The 17,293-nt window shown below is 42.6% G+C and overlaps 1 protein-coding gene and 1 pseudogene across 2 annotated transcripts in view; both read right to left on the bottom strand.

Moving 5' to 3' along the window:
- Lrp12 (LDL receptor related protein 12) overlaps positions 1-17,293 on the bottom strand; it is a 75,457-nt gene that overhangs the window by 46,672 nt on the left and 11,492 nt on the right. The gene's annotated exons all lie outside the window — the stretch shown is intronic.
- LOC143269729 (NADH dehydrogenase [ubiquinone] 1 alpha subcomplex subunit 6 pseudogene) lies at positions 1,177-4,701 on the bottom strand (annotated as a pseudogene).

Below are 17,293 nucleotides of genomic sequence, written 5' to 3'. Positions count from 1 at the left end.
CACCAGAAAACATGTGGAAGCCCATGATCCATGTGCCCGCTGACTGTAAAGAGCAGGGAAGCTACTTTTGCAGGGATATCTATCGATGATTGCAGATGCACAGTTGAGAAAGAGGGACATGGAAGGCTTCGGTGACAACCCCTACCCCCCCAACACCCCTCCCAACAACCTAAACGGACAGCTGTCAAAGAGAACTCTTCAAAAGGATGCTGAAGTTAGCGCTCAGCACTGATGGCTTCTGGCGGGGTGCAGGAGGGAAGGCTCAGTTCTACTTAAGGGGCAGGCCACTGAAAGTTTGACCATGCTCCCCTGAGTGTATAGACAATACAAATAGCACTTGTTTTATTTAATTTTAATTTTTTATTTTTTTTGGGGGGAGGTCAAAAGGTGGAGGGGGCAGACATGGAAGGACTGAGAAATGTGTGTGATGAGGGTACATGATGTGAAGTTCTCAAAGAACCAATAAAATTATAAAAAAATTATTTCCTTTATTATTTTGAAATTATAATTAAGCCATTTTCCCTTTCCCACTCCTAATCTTCCATATAGCTCTCCTTCAAATCCATGGCCTCATTTTTCATTAACTGTTGTTACATATGTGTGTGTGTTCCTAAATACATATTTGCAGGGCTTGCCATTTGGTATTAAATAACCAACTGGTGTGCTCTTCGCTGGGGAAGCCTATTTCTCCTGCTTTCAACATTCCTTGGTTGCCTGTAGTTCCTTGTGCAGGGCTGAGGCCTCCAGGCCTTTCCTTATCCACGTCAGCATGTCTACTGTTGTCCTTGTTCAGCTCATGCTTAAGCACTCACGTTAGTGAGACTTCATGGTTGTAGTTTCTGATATTTCTAGGAGACACACTCATAGCAAACTCCCTGATCCTCTTCCACAATGATCCCTGGGCCTTAGGTGTGGGAGTTGGGTTGTAGATCATCCAGTTGGGACTGGGCTCCACAACTCTACATTTTGATTGGTTGTGGTTTTCTGCATCTGTTGTAAACCTGTTACAAAGGTTTCCTTGGTAAGGGGTGAGGACTACATTTGTCTGTGGATACAAGGACAAATAATTAGAGAGTAGTTAGGACTGTGCTGGTTTAGGAAAGTGGCGATGGCTGGTTCTCTTCCAAGGTCCATGATTTCCCTCAGCCTGGGTAGCTGGCTACGTTTCCAGTACCAGGCACCGTTTCCAGTACCAGGCACGGTTTCCTCATGTTGAGCAGATGTGTGCCACTAGCACCCTCAGGGTTTTCATGCCATACTGTCACCATTGTGGTTCATAGGCATCATAACTGGGTAGGACTATTGGTTGCTTCCCTATTTCAGAAGCACGCATGGCACCTTCTGGTCCCAGAAAAGCTAGCCAGGAGGAAACTTTCAGATGGGCTGCAGCTCAGAAGTACCTAGGCTGTGTATCAGAAGTGCATGGTGTCTTCAGAAGTAGGGACTTACCCTCCACCTCTGGGGAAACCAAGGGCAATAGCAATAGCCTATATTGTTTCAGGAGTCTCTTGGGCAAGTTAGACCAACAACTCAAAAAGGTTTTTTGTTTTGTTTTTATCACAAAGCAACCATCAAATTATGAGTTTATTTATGCTCTAAAATAATTAAATATTAACATGCATCTTCCCATCAGGTGACCTCATGGGTCATGGGCAACACAGAACCTGGACAGGAAATCCTTTGGCCTCAGTGTTTCGGTTTCATGGAAAACCCGCATGTGTCGCTGCCATCTTTCCCTTAATGACCAGGAGGTCAACATTCTGAGGGCTGTGACTGAGCATCCTTCATGAACATTTCTCGGACTTTATCCCGTCCCTGTTTCACGGTGCTCTCCAGCTGGAATAGAGCATACTGCTTGGCACCTCCCGATACCGAGCCAGGTAAAGCTCCCACACCCCTCCTTGGCCTCCTTCTGGTCAGGACTGAAAATGGGCTTCGCTGAGGTACTGGCTGAGGCAGCAGCCTGCTGCCATCTTGCCAAGGAAACCCCCGGGTTTTTGTTTTGTTTTAATGTTAATGACATTTGGCTCTTGGAGGAAACACTGTCAGTCTAGATGGGAAACTTTCATTTAAACTACTTGTATGTTTATACACCAAATATTTGTAGGTATTTTTAGGTAGCTAGTTAATAGCATGATTCCTTATGACTTTTTTGTGCAAAGCCCCATAGGTAATTATGTTAAACTATGCAAGAAGAGAACCTCAGGGAGAAGTGCTCAAACCCTGGTCCTAGAATCCTCCATTCTGACATGCTGTAGCCTGACCCATCCATTATCTTTTGGGAGTGTATTATGTAATATATAATACATATAATATACATCAAAACAAAGAGAAAGAAAAGGTAAAAATCACACTTATCTTTGCACCACTAATGAGTCTTTTATAACTAAACCTTTATGTAGTCTGTTAGAAAGACCAGTTTGACAGTGAAACCCTCTTTTTGCCTGTGTTACACAGGACAGGACAGGACAGGACAGGTTATGTGCGGAGTGGCCACATTATTTCTCAGAACTACCCTAAATCTTCTGCTAACTGAAGTCCTATGACTGAGCCCCAAACTGGGCATCCTTTTAAGAGAAAGAAGTAGCAGAGACCTCTCCATTCACATCAGCACAGAGAAGAGGCATGAGAGGATACAGGACTTCAGTCTGACACCATGAAAATCTCCAACTTGCAGCGTCCACAACTGCAAAAAAACAGTGCCTGTTGTTAAGTGCCAGTTGGAGGTGTTTTGATGTGGAGGTTCAAACTAATGCATACAATTTCCCCAGGTATAATTTCACCTGTTTATGAGTGCTTTGAAAACGTATAAAGAATGCAGTGCAACATTCTGAGGAAAGGCTTCCTAGCATCAAAGAAACCAAACCACCACCACAACAACCAAAACCAAAACCACAAAAAAACAAAACAAAACAACAACAACAACAAAAAGACCACACCACCACCAACAAAAATGGCTATAATGGGATGCTGCAAACCAAACAAATGGTTAAGGTTAGATTTTCCTATTTCATGTACTTACTAGTATTCTAAGATTATTCTATTTCTACAACCTTCTAATTTAAGTCATTCATGACAGATTTCTATGAACTGACCAGAATCTATCTGCCACCTAAACTAATAGTAATAATCCTTTATAATATTAATTTTATGAGAGAGATACTTTAGGTATCCTATAGTACTATCTTAATAAGATTTTATTTGAAATATCTTAAAGATAAGTATCTGGGGGTTGAAGAAAAAATAACATTCTTGAAGGGGACCTGAATTCAATTCTCAGCACCCATGCTGGGGGCCCACAACTGCCTGAAAGTTCAGCTCCAGGGGGACCCAATGCTTCTGGCAGCCACAGGCACCTTCACTAACATGCGCTCGCGCGCGCGCACACACACACACACACACACTCACAATTAAAAGTAAAGGAGGTCTTTACGATGACAACCAACTATTCAGTACAAAGGCTAAGCGACATAAGCTCTCAGGATCCAAAGAATGAATCACACCCCACTTCTGCTGCTCAGCATCTCAGGGAGAGTTCATGAAGATGGAAATAATTTTCATTCTGAAATTGGCTTGAACTGCTGCTATAAGAACTCGTAGTAAATAAGAAAAGGAATTTAAGATGGTACAAGTTCAACGACTCCTACCTATCACTCTTATGATTTATAAACATTAAGGTATTAAGGGAGTCAGAATTCTAAGACAGTCTTATAAATTATACATTTATACTACTTTCTTTAACAGCTTTATTAGAACACATTTTATATATCATAAAATCATTTAAAAGTGTATAGTCAGTGATTTTTTTTAAGTATATTCAAGAAGTTATACAATCAACTCTATTTTTTTAAGGCCTGAATATTTTCATCATTTCCCAAAGAAAGCTTGCATTCCCTCTCCTGTGCTATACCGAGTCCCCAACAACACACATCTGTTTTCTGATTCTACGGACTGCCTGTTCTGGTCAAACACAGGAAAGCTGTATGTCCACTCTGCTTCGTTCCCTTTTATGTCTCAGTAACGTCCTGTTACTCGACATATACATATCTGTTCATCAACTGAAAGATGCTGCAGTCTCCATCTTTGTGAGGGCATGTTCACAACTCTCCAGTGTATACACAGAGAATACAACTGGTTGGGTCTATGGTAACCCAGTGTTTCCTGTTCTGAGGTATGACCAAACTGTACACTGCCACCAGTCAAGTATGAAGAATCAGTGTCTTTACGTCTTTGCTAGTTCTTGTGGTCGCCCACCATTGTGAGTGTGTGTGTATGTGCATGCACAGGATAGTGTCAGTGTGTGTGCCTGTGGACATATATATGGAAGACATGGTGTCTCCCTCTATCCTTTTCTGCTTTGCTATAGAATCAATTTCCCCACTGAAGTGGAAGGCTGCCATTTTAGGTACATCACTCTCAAAGCTCTTGGTATCTGCCTGTTTCCACCCCTCAATGCTGGGTGACTGACATGCACAGCTATGCCTGGCTTTTTATGTTACATAACATAAACTACTTAGGTCCTTATGCTTGCAAAACAAGTGCTCTTATCCCCTGAGCCATCTCCCCAACCCCTCAACTGCCTTTTTAAAATCATCCTACTGGGGTGAAGTGGTATCCTCTTACTTGGCTTTGCATTTCTCTAGTGAATAATCTCTCTCTCTCTCTCTCTCTCTCTCTCTCTCTCTCTCTCTCTCTCTCTCTCTTACCCCCACCCCACCCCTACCCTAAGAGAAGATTAGTGATAGTTCTGGGAAGGGCTTTTATAAACTATTTTACCAATCACTAATGAAACTGAAGTGCAGAGAAAAGGGTAAGTCACTTGTTAGAAATCAGCTGTGTGAACATGTAATTTATTTGAAAAAACGTCATGGATTTCAAGAGGACTATCAGCATGCTCTGACAAGTACATATACAGTGCTGTAGCCAATACAAAAAACCAAGACAAAATAATTCCATGACCCAGAAAAGCTCTCTGGTTGCCCTCTGAAGCCAATCCCCATTCCACATCCCTCAAGTTCAACAGCCACTGGCCATCAACATTTAAGCTGCATTATGCACTGTGCAGGTGGAGAATTGAGGCTCGGAAGAGAGAGACACCAGGGAGATGCCAGAGGCCACACAGACAGACACAGAGGAAGCAGGAAACCAGGACACACAGAATGAAAGAAAGGTAAAAAGCTCCATGGCAAAACGTAGATGAGTGCCGGGCGTTGGTGGCGCACGCCTTTAATCCCAGCACTCGGGAGGCAGAGGCAGGTGGATCTCTGTGAGTTCGAGGCCAGCCTGGTCTAACAAGTGAGTTCCAGGAAAGGCGCAAAGCTACACAAAGAAACCCTGTCTTGAAAAAACCAAAAAAAGAAAAAGAAAAAAAAAAAACGTAGATGAATAGAAACAGGTTAAATTAAATTAAAAGAGCTAGTGGGACAAGCCTAAGCTAAGGCCAAGTATTCATAATGAGTAATGAGTCTCCATGTCTTTATTTGGGAGCTGGTTGGCAGCCCAAAGAAAATTCCAACTATAGTTCTCCCAACACAAGGTCAACTGCCCAGACACTCAGAGACCACAGAAGTCATGGTAAAATCAGGCCTGGCTATTTCTCAAGCTGGCAGCAGAGCTTGGCCTTGTTTACGAAATGCTAGCTTTGCAGAAATGTAGAGTGCAGAAGGGTCACCGATGTTTACACCAAGGTTCCCGAGAAAGACCAGACAAATGTGTAGAAGGGTCAGATTCTCTTCAGAGATCCCCTAAGAAGCTATGCAGGAAGCTTTAAGGGTGAACCTTAAGTTGCAAAGAAGACCTCAGGATGTTGGGAGATTCAGTAATAAGAACTCTTGCACTGGCTGAAGCCAACTTAAGGAAGGAGCCATGTCAGCTACAGGTAGCAGGGCCACAGGGGCAGGGCTAGTCAAGCCCACTGGAGCTCGGATGATGCCCCCATGTATCTGATATGATGGATACGGGTCTGAAGGATTTTGTATTTGTCCTGCTGGGTTTCAATTTTGCTTTGATCTACTCTTTTCTTGCTATACCCATTTCTCCCTTTGGAATGGGCAGGTTTACTCTGTGCCATTTTGTATTATATTGTATAGAACTTTCTTTTGATTTTACCCCTGTTCACAGCTAAAAGTTTGCTTCCAGTCTCAGAGATATTTCAGTTTTTAATGTTGAGACTTGCCAGGCAGTGGTGATACACACCTTTAATTCCAGCACTTGGGAGGCAGAGGCAGAGGCAGATGGATCTCTGTGAGTTCAAGGCCAGCTTGGTCTACAGAGTGAGTTCCAGGACAGTGAGAGCTACACAGGGAAACCACCAAATGTTTAAGGGTTCCTTTCCCTTGGTATCCCTGCCAAAACTTCTCCCTGGAGCCTCTGATGATAGCCATTCTGACTGCAGTGAGGTAGAATCTTGGTGTACTTTTGATCTGCATTTCTCTGATGGCTTAAGAGGTGGAACATTTTTTCTTGCATTTATTGACTACTTGTACTGGTTCATTTTAAAATCATCTGTAGTTCATCTGTTGACTGGATTATTCCCTCCAAGGGTTATATTTTCTTCCCACACTTTGGATACTGATCATCTATCAGCCGAATAGCTGATGAGACCCCTGTTCTTTCCCCATGTCTTTTTGCTGTGCTTTTCCTTCACACCTTGCAGATGCCTGTCAATTTCAAGTAGCTCGGTGTTAATTCCAGTTATTTCCTGAACTCTAGGAGTTCTTCTCAGAAAGTCCTTGCTATGTGCACACTTGGATTATTTCCTCTACATTTCCTTCAGTTGTTTCAAATCAGATCTTGTATTAATGTCTTGGGTCCAATTTGAATTGATCTTTGTACAGGGTGAGGGCTAAGAATCCAGTTACAGTCAACACACAGATAATTAGTCTTCCCAGCACCACTTATCACATGTATGTTTCTGTCAAGAATGAGTTGATTGTTGCTACATGTGTCTGATTCTGGGTCTTCTATTCTACTCCAATAATAAGTCTCTGTGTCTGGGTTGGTGCCAGCAACATACTGTTAACAGCTTTACCCTAAAGACTCTATTTTGCTACTGCACCACTGTGCCTTAACATTACCTCCATAAAACACTCAAGTTCTCTGCACCCCTTGACCCCTCCTCTTACATGTCTTGGTAAATGACACAACTATCTCGTACTAGTCCAAACAGAACCCCCTAAGTCACTCCATATTCTTTTACCATCTCTCCCTTCCCTCCATGCAGTCTATGCTAAGTTCTCTTGATTTTCATACCCTTCTTTCTAACTCTCCTGATATTTATTTCATGTCCCTAATATATTTCTCCCATCTTTTTGCATTGACTATAAGCTCCACAAGGATAAAAACACAGAATAGTGCCTGCTCCTATTAGATAGTAGATGAATACTTGCTAAGTGTGGGAATAAATGAATCAACCCTACGCTGGCTTCCTACTTTTGATCTTGCAGTTCTCTGATCCTTGGCACTGTTCTTGTCCTCTCATCCTCTGAACTGCTACAAGACATTTTTAAAGGCATATCTCATATTAATCTTTAAAAACGTTTCAACTCCTTTATGCATAAGAACTTATAAGGCCCACATGATTTGGCTCATCCCTATCTTTTAACCTTTATCATTAGCTTCCCCTTTTCTGTTTTACCTTAGACATCTGGATTCGGCTTCTGGAACCCTGACGTTTTCAGCATGATGTCCCTGTCTGCAGCAGTCTACTGGACTGCCATCAGCTAGCAGGTTACGCCCTATCACTCAGCTCAGGAAAGATGTGTCTGTGTTTAGGACAGGGAAGTATCTTTCTGTTTCTACAGTACATCAGGTCAGTACTGACTTCTGAACATACACCACAGCCCTTATCATCTCTGGGGGTGAACAATCAACCACCATAATCTGTGTAATTAATTCAGCTAATTCAATTCAGCCGACCTGAGTAGCTCAGGCACGGTTCTGCCAGCCATGCTGTCACCTGGAGCACCTACCCCGGTTTCCGACAGTAAGCTTTGCAAATGCTTACTGATTCAATATTCAAGGGCTCAAAATTACAGTTTTAAAATAAGGCATAAAATACCCTTGGGGTAATTAAAAAATTGGCTTTATGTTACAGTTGTTAAGAAAGTAAACAGAGATAAGGAAAGGAGTAGGAAAGCCTAAAAAGAAAGGAAGACAGGCGTTCCTTCTGGGTGAAGGCCACAAGGAAGAGAGTTCAGGTAACTGTCACCCTGGTTAGAGGCATCAGAGACCACTGTTTGGCAGTGGCCTTGGGAGTGTAAACTACTTGATAAAGGGCTTTGAAAGCTGCCCCAGGAAAGGCTCTGTCTCTGTCTCTGGTGTTAATGACTTGCTAGGGCGGAGCAGGAAGGAGGTGGCACCAAGGGAAGCACATGGTGCGACCCTGTCAATCTCCAGCGACTCCTGGACTCACCCTCGGCCTACCGACTATACTCTTCATAAATACGACTCTTCCCTTTTCCCTCCCAGTGAACAGCTAGCTTCCCACTCACCTATAGAAAGCTTATCTCACTACTCACCCACTTCCTCAGACTAAAACCTTTATCATCCATGCGTGGGCAAGATGGCTCAGTGGAGAGGTGCGCGCAGCAGGCCTGACAACCTGCATTCGATCCCAGGGTTCCACAAGGTGGCAGGAGAGCGCCGGCTCCTGAGAGCGAGCTTCTCAGCTCCAAAAGAGCGCTGTGGCCTGAGGATGCCTGCACTCCACACATGCATGTGAGCACACACAATAAAATCCTACAGAGATACCATGTGGGAATTTATCCTTTGTCATGTAACTTTTAAAAATGATCCCATGTAAATGTACCTATGTCTGTTAAGTATGTGTGCTTCCTGGAATGGAAGAGAAAATATCTTACGTCTCTCTGTACAGGTCTGTGTGTGCGCTCGTGTGTGTGTGTGTGTGTGTGTGTGTGTGTGTGTGTGTGTGTGTGTGTGTGTGTGTGTACACGTGTGTGTGCACATGCACATGTGGAAGCCAGAGGAACTTGGGTATTTACTTCTCGGGGGTGGGAGGGCACTGTTACTGGATGGGAATACACCAAGTATGTCAGGCTGGTGAGCCCTAAAGATTCACCCATGTCTTCACCTCCCCGGGGCTTGGCTCACATGTGTGCATTGTCACACCTGGCTTTCTTGTTACATGGGTTCTAGGGATCCAACAGGTACAAGGCAGACACTTTTCCAACTGAGCTACCATCTCCGCCTCACCAATATGATCATTTGCTGATTTCAATTTTGCTGATTTACTTATTATGGCAAACATCTGAAATACGTGTTGTCTCCAGTTCATACAAACAAAGAAATTACAAAGTAGTAACTTGTTGACAGTGACACTGTCAAGTCCTGTGCAAGCTTAGGTCTACCCTACTACAAAACCATGCACTTCTTCTCTCCTGGTACCTCCTAGGATGTGAATGTGTCCTACTGCAGCTCAGAGTTTCACCACACATTCATCATAACAACACTTTCCTACTGTGTATCTTTCGTCTCAGAGCCATCTTGGGAAGAACTCTAAGGTCCAGGAGGTTCAAGTCCAGCAATTAAACTGACAACACCCATCTCCTGTTTACTGGGGAGTGGCATCAGGTATGAAACACTGGCTCTCGAGCCACCAAAACTAGAGGATGTAGATTCATCCTGGGCCGACGCGTCTCTGTAGATGACATCCGGATTCAGTTGGGCAGGAGAGAACTACTATGATTACACTGACAACGAACCCAGGGACGAAGGCATTTTCCAAGGTCAGACTGGTGCTAGGAGCTGCCAAAAGCAAGCTACCCGGAAGCCTGCCACACTGTGTGAGCCTGGTAGGCCTAGAGTCTTGCATTGGCTACTGCTTTTGTTACCTTCACCGTGGTCTTTTTGTGAGGTATGTTAAAAGTAAATGCTAAGTATCATTCCCCCGTGTGTCTCAAAGCACAGCTCTACTTACCTGTAATGCTATTAACCAAGATCTTAAAGAGTCTTGATACCATTTAATATAACTAGGCCATAATCAGATTTGCCTAATTATCTCAGCTGTCTTTTCGGTGTGCTCATACACAGCCTTGTGCAAAGCCTCAATGTCCCATCTGGTTACTCAGCTCCAGTGGCTCCCAACCTGGACTGATCTGTCTCCCGTCCACAGGCCTGACTTGTTACAGAAAGGAGACCAGCTGCTAGGTGTCTACACTCTGTGGCGTCACTTCCTTTTTAGCTCACTCAATTCTGTCCACCTAGTTCAAGGATCAGCCAACACTTTCTGTACAGGGAGAGCCTCAGTATTTCAGGCTTTGTGGTCAAAGCCTGCTGCAGACATTCAGCTCTGTGACTGCAGCACAAAAGCACCCAACAATATGCACACAGCCGCATTTCAATAAAACCCTTCCCTCTAAGGTATTTGCTTACCCTGAAACATTGTTTCATAAAGAGAAAACACATAAATGTTTAATTCTCTTCTCACAGTTGCTTATTTTCAGAGGACAGAGAGTGCCAGCCATTTGTCTGTTACAGCCGTGTGTGTGTGTGTGTGTGTGTGTGTGTGTTACTGTAAGCGGACACACACCACTGGGAGGAGGAACAGGCTTCTGCACATCTGGTGCATTCTCATCCCATCTTCCCATTGCATCCTCACCTCCAGCCAGTGGACGGACCTCTTACATCAGCTCGGGCCTGTGTCCTCTGACATGAACTCCTAGTCTCTGGTGTTTTCCCTGCTTTGTAGTGCAGAACGATCCAGTCATCTGTTGTTTTCTACACCGCACTGGAACCAATCATCCATCCCATGACCCTGAATCCTTTCAGTGACAAATTGTACTTAGTGACCGTAATTGTGGCTCTGCTGTGCTCACCGCTATGGTGCTATTATTGTAATAGTTCATGGGGAAGGCATTAGAAGACGGATAATCTTGAAGTCTATGAGCAAAGGCTTAATGTACTCAAATTCTTCTAGAAAACAAAGCTTGGCTGCAACTGAATAAAAAAAATTTCTCTAGGCTCATTTATGGGGCTAAAATATATGATCCATTTTGAGTTTGGGGGGAAAAGGTTAGATAAATTATATATAAAGCATTCAAAGTAATAATTAGTAAAAGAGAAGCATTCAGTTCAAACTGGGTTTATTTTTATTGAGAACTTTAAAAGTATTCCAGCCTTTGACTCAGTAATTGTACTTTTATGGCTCAATCATAGAAACACAAAAAACAAACTTAACAAAAGCTTACTGACTATAGTATTAGTTATTAATGTGAACAAAATTATAACTAATATAATGATAAACATCAAGAAAACAGTTTATGGAGAAAAGATCTCTCCAAGTTATAACAAATAATAGCCAAAACACATAAGCCAAAGATGAGCATCTCTGTTAGCTAAGCATGAATCCTCATTTCACTGAGCCCTAACCAGTCTTGTTTTGTCTTTATTAATGATTCTGAACATCTGATAGAACAGTTTGATTTTTACTTATTTGCTAAAGTGGTTGGTGGTGTTTTTAAATGCTTCTGAAGTTAATCTTTCTAACTTTATTAACTATCCAATTACTGTTCCTATATGTTGTCATTTGTCTATCTACTAAAGAAAAAAGAAAATTAACATTTGATGTAGAAAGTATTTGTGTGAGTCGTTTAATAGCTTTACAACAAACCCTGAGGGAAGGTAGTATAAAAATCCAATAACCAAGTATCTTGCCACTTAGAAATTTCAATTAAGAGCAAACTGGAATAAATTCAGAAAACATTAATAATCTAGCATCTCTGGCTCATCTATCAGTAGGCTCACAAGCAGATAAGTTCTAGTAATAAATTAAAATGGATAAATGCAAGAAGAATTAAATCAGCTTGTTTACAAAGAGTCACTGACTTGAGGGAGGAGGTCTCTAAGCAACACTAAGCAGCAGCATGGTGTACTGAAGAGCCGAGATCCTACCACGGCACCAGTGGGTAGACAATGCCAGGCCAGTCGTCCCTGTAGCTCTCAGGGTTCCCAGCCGGTGAGGCTGTTGGTGACTTTTCTTCTCCAGCAGAGGAATAAATTTCCAGGTTGGTACCAGCTTGATTTTGCCATGTTCTATGCCTCAAGTATGAGGTGTCTTCAGGAGCAGGGTCTTACCATCAACTTCTAGAGGGTCACCAAGAGCAACAACAGCCTGTAATGTTTGGGGGCGTGTCTAGGGGACCCCACTGACCAACAACTGGAGAAGAAATCATCCATACCTGGCACTGGCTTTTTTATTCGATAGCCTATGGTATATGCCCGGGGTAGACATTGTCTATTAGAGTATAACCCCATTTTTATAACCACCTTTTATAAATGTGTTTGTATACATTTAAAGAAGCTTTGCTTTTTCAAAACATTAAGTAAAAATAGGGGTGCGGCACAGAATCTGCACATTATCTAGGTTCAAATCTAGGCTTCCTATTTGTGATTATGTGGCCTAGGCTAAGATGATGTGCTATGTGCCTTGGTTTCCTTATAGATCCAATGTAAACAATAAGTATTTAGGCTGACAGAACTGTTAATAAGCAAATGATTTCGTGTTCTATATTTAACCTGAATGGTAGTGTCTCCCCAAATTCTCTTGTTTCTTCTAAGGGCAACTATTCTAAGCATTAGAGCAGCACCCACATGTTCAAGTACCCCAGTCTTCCTAATACCATCACCCCAGGGACTGGGATTTTAGGGTAATCATTTAAGGAGACACTAGCATTCAGATTACACATACAATACAAAATCATTTGATCACTGACAATTCTGTAAGCCCACATACTATTATGCTTATAAGGAAACTGATTAAACAAACAAACAAACAAACAAACAAAAGTCCCCGTGAAGAGGGGAAGGGAGACCTAAGCAGTGAAGACAGGCATTGAGAATGCGGTTCCTTTAATGCAACTGGTCTCAACAGGTGCTTAGTTTTTGTCATTTTTTTAAATCATTTTTGGCAAAACAAAGTAGTATAAATTTATAACTATCCTCCTCCCATCTTCATAATAGTAAAGTGTTTGCTATAATAATTTAAATGTTACTATAAGTAAAAATAAGGCTGCTTATTATTGCTACTTCTATTCATTTTTTTAAAAATAACTGAAGGTCTTAGTTTGCTAAAGACAATTTGCTAAGGACACAAAAACAAAAAGTCATTTATTTAGTAGACTAGCAAAGAAGAAATGAACTTCACTGTTTTCAGGTATAACATGATCGTGTATATAAAAATCTCAAGGAATTAAAAAAAAAACCCTGAGTCTTTTTAATGCTAATAAGTTCAATAAAGTCACAGAATGTCTGAGAAATATATTTGCTGTGCACTAATAATTTAAAAACCAAACCAAGATAATTCAATGTAAAAATAACATACTAATCCATTCAACAACAACAAGAATGTAAAAATCTATATCCAAAGCATCACTAAAGAAATTAAGGAAAAGGGAAGAGGACCCTTGCTCAGCTGTCCCCAACAAAGCCGCTCTACAGAGTCAATGTGACCCTATGAACATCCAGCTGCCATGCCCACAATGACTAGAAACTGATGAGCTAAATCTAAGACAGGAAAATTTAAGGAATCCAAAATCACCAAAACAACCTCGGAAAAGATGAACAATTGGAGAATTCATGTTTCTTAATTTGGAAACGTACTGGGAAGGTGAGTAATTAGCAGTGTACTGACACAGGAGCTAATTGTCAATTTGACAGGTGAGGGTTTATCTTGACTTCATTAATTGAGACGGGAAGACCCTCCTCCTGTGCGAGGGAGGGCCCAACCACTGCAGGTAAGGTGCGTCCTGCACTGTGGGCAGCAGGATGCACTGATGTCCGTTCTCTGCTTCCGGACTGGAGATGCAATGTGAGCATCCGTTCCGCCTTGGCTCCCCAGCCAGGACACACCGCCCCTGGACTGGGACCAAATAACTCTTCTCTCTCGTGTCACATTGGTCAGGGTATTTCATCACAGCAACGGGAAAGGAAACTAAGACAGGGATGGACAGACGACAGCAATGGAATTAAGAGCCAGGAAGTATGTTCCCAGTGTTAGGTCAGCTGACCTTTGACGGGGGGTGGGGGTGGGGGGGTTAGGGTTGGGGGCGGGGATGGGAGGTAGGGGGTGGGGGTGGGGGTAGGGGGTGGGGGTGGGGATGGAGGGGTGGTCAAGAAAATTAAATGTGGAAAGTCTTTTCAACAAATAATCCTAAACGGAAAGCCACAAGCACAAAGAATGAGCTGACCTACCCCACACAATATTAAAAAACAAACAAACAAAACAGAAACAAAAACAAAACAAAAAGGCTCAAATGTATCAGAGATGTTAAAACAAGGGCTAAACCACACAACTGCACAAAAATAACGAAAAAAAGCACAGGAGTAAAGCATGACCTTAGACTGGGAAATGCACTGTTAAATACAACATGAGCCTACACAACAGAAGGAGACACAGATAAATCGTAATTGTTTAAAACTGAAAACACTTACATGCTGAAGGACACGTTAGGAAAGTGAAAGATAACCTACAGAACAGGAGAAGTATTTCCAAAGCATGCACCAAAGGTTTCTAACTCTCACACCACCACAGGAAGGAAAGTAAGCTAACTAATTGGAAACGGTCACAGGATTTGAACAGACATTTCTCCAAAGAATATACACACGAGCAGCCATTAAACACGGGGGGGAGGGGAAGCAAATCAACCTCAACATTGTTATTTTAACCACAATGACATCCACTTCACACCCATTTAGAGTAGCTGGGATAAAGGGGCAGAGAATGTCAGGCTGGTGGGAGCAGGAACCAGCACTGCCGTTTGGATAATAATCGGGAGTTCTTCACAAAGGCAAGCGGAGTTCCAGTATGAATTACGAACTCTTCTCCTCTTTAGTACCCAAGTAAGGGAAAGAACAAAAAGCGACGGCTCCTGCCACGCCACACAGCAAGAATAAACAAAATGTGACACTGCTATAGAATGGAGGAGGCTGGGACAGAAGCAGGCGCGAAGTACCGAGTCATGCTGCAGCATGGAGAAATCACAGAAACAACACATGCTGGCTAAAAGCCAGGCTTAAAAGGTCAACTATCGTTTGACTCTGTTTCCATGAAACATCTAGAACAGGTCAGCCTAGTGACAGAGCTGTTTCATGGTTTCCAGGTTGGCAAGAGTGCTGAACATCACTAATAGGCATAGGGTTTTTGTTTGTTTGTTTGTTTGTCTGTTTCTGGAGCTGAAGCAACTATTCTCAAGTTGGGCAGGGATGATGGTTGCCAGTCTGTGAATATACTAAAAACAACTGAATTGTACTCTAGAGGTTAAAGTTTAAAAAGGTTGCTGTCCAAAGTACATATTTGGAAATAAAAAGCGAATAGGTAGGCACAGTGGCTCACCCCTCCAATCCCATCACTCTGGAGGCTGAGGCAGGCAGACTGCCATGAATCAATCCAAAGACAGCCTGTACTACAAGTACGTTCCAGAACAGCCTGAGCTATAGAGTGCGAGTGAAATCCTGTCTCAAACAACCAACAAAAACTGTAATACACAATGACTGAGTGGATTACTCTAAGAAAGAAAGGCTAGTGAAATATTAAAACACTGGCTGCCCAGTATGGTGCACGCATGGAATCCCAGCGTTCTAGAAGCAGGTACAGGTGGGTCATTAGTTCAAGGGCAGCTTGAGCCACACAATGAGACCCTGTCTCAACTCTATATAGATTGGAAAGATAAATACAACACTGTCTTTATTCCCAAATAAAATTAAAAGGTTGAAAGAAATCCCAGAAAAAATATACAGAAATACCCCTGAAACTAGTAAGACAGCAACCATACTACACACATGAAAGTAACACCTAGAAGCCAAATTTAGAAAAATTATCATTTTCATTTTTTTATTATTAAGAAATTTTCTATTCATTTTACATACCAACCACAGATCCCCCTCTCCTCCCTCCTGCCACCCTCCAGCCTTTCCCTCCCCGAACCCACCCCCCATTCCCACCTCCTCCAAGGCAAGGCCTCCCATGGGGAGTCAGAAGAACCTGGCACATTCAGCTGAGGCAGGTCCAAGCCCCCTTTCCCCTGCGCCAAGACTGTGTAAGGTGTCCCACCATAGGCAGTGAGCTCCAAAAAGCCCACTCATGCACCAGGGATAATCCTGATCCCACTGCCAGAGGGCCCCTTAAGCAGATCAAGCTACACAACTGTCTTGCCTATGCAGAGAGCCTAGTCCAGTCCCATGGAGGCTCCACAGCTATTGGTCCACAGTTCAAGAATTCCCACTAGTTTGATTTGGTTGTCTCTGTATGTTTCCCCATCATGATCTTGATGACCCTTGCTCATAGAATCCCTCTTCTCTCTCTTCAACTGGACAACTGGAGCTCGGCCTGGTGCTTGGCTGTGGATCTCTGCATCTGATTCCATCAGTTACTGGATGAAGGCTCCATGATGATTGTTAGGGTAGTCACCAATCTGATTACTGAAGTAGTAGCCAGTTCAGGCACCCTCTCTACTATTGCTAATAGTCTAAATTATCATGTTCATCTCATAAAATTTATTTCTATGTGTATTCTGTGCGCGCACGTGTGTCTGTGGTGTGTGTGTGTGTGTGTGTGTGTGTGTGTGTAGGGGGTAAGTACACATGTGTGTGCGGGTGCATGCCTGTATGCAAGTGCAGAGGCAGAGGAAGACATTGGGTGTCCTGCTCTATCAGCATCTTACTTCTGGGAGACAGGGTCTCTCATTGACTTCCGGGAGACAGGGTCTCTCACTGACTTCCAGGAGACAGGGTCTCTCACTGAACCCTGAGTTAGGCTGGTGGCTACGAAGCCCAACAATCCTCCTGTCTGCTTCCCAACAGTACTGTGCTTACAGGCTCATTCACAGTCATTCCTAACTTTTTACATGAGTGCTGGGGATTTGAACTCAGGTTCTCATGTTTGCTGAGCCATTTTTCCAGACTAATACTATCATTTTCAATAGCTGCCCTCAAATGAAATACTAAAAAAAAAAAAAAAAAAATTGTATCTATAATGAAACCTAAAAAATACCAACAGAAGAAATTCATTACTTAAATAAATGGAAAGATTCCATGTTCATGGAGTAGAAATTAAGACAGTGAAGATGGCAATTTTCTTCCCAGAAAGGTCTAGAAGTTTAACCCTATATGATTAAAAAAAAAATCTCATTAGGCTATTTCCCAGACAAAGATGAGCTAATTCTTCAACATGCATGGAAGGGAATGGGTACCAGAATATCAGAAAATTTTGATGGAGAATAGAAGTAAAGGATTATCCTATCCCACTTATGATTGATCATAAAGCCACAGCAATCAAGTC

This window comes from Peromyscus maniculatus, chromosome 20 (assembly GCF_049852395.1).
Source record: "Peromyscus maniculatus bairdii isolate BWxNUB_F1_BW_parent chromosome 20, HU_Pman_BW_mat_3.1, whole genome shotgun sequence".
Classification (NCBI taxonomy): Eukaryota; Metazoa; Chordata; class Mammalia; order Rodentia; family Cricetidae; genus Peromyscus; species Peromyscus maniculatus.
Note: the sequence above shows the minus strand (reverse complement) of the source record. Positions and strands in the feature narration are given on the sequence as shown.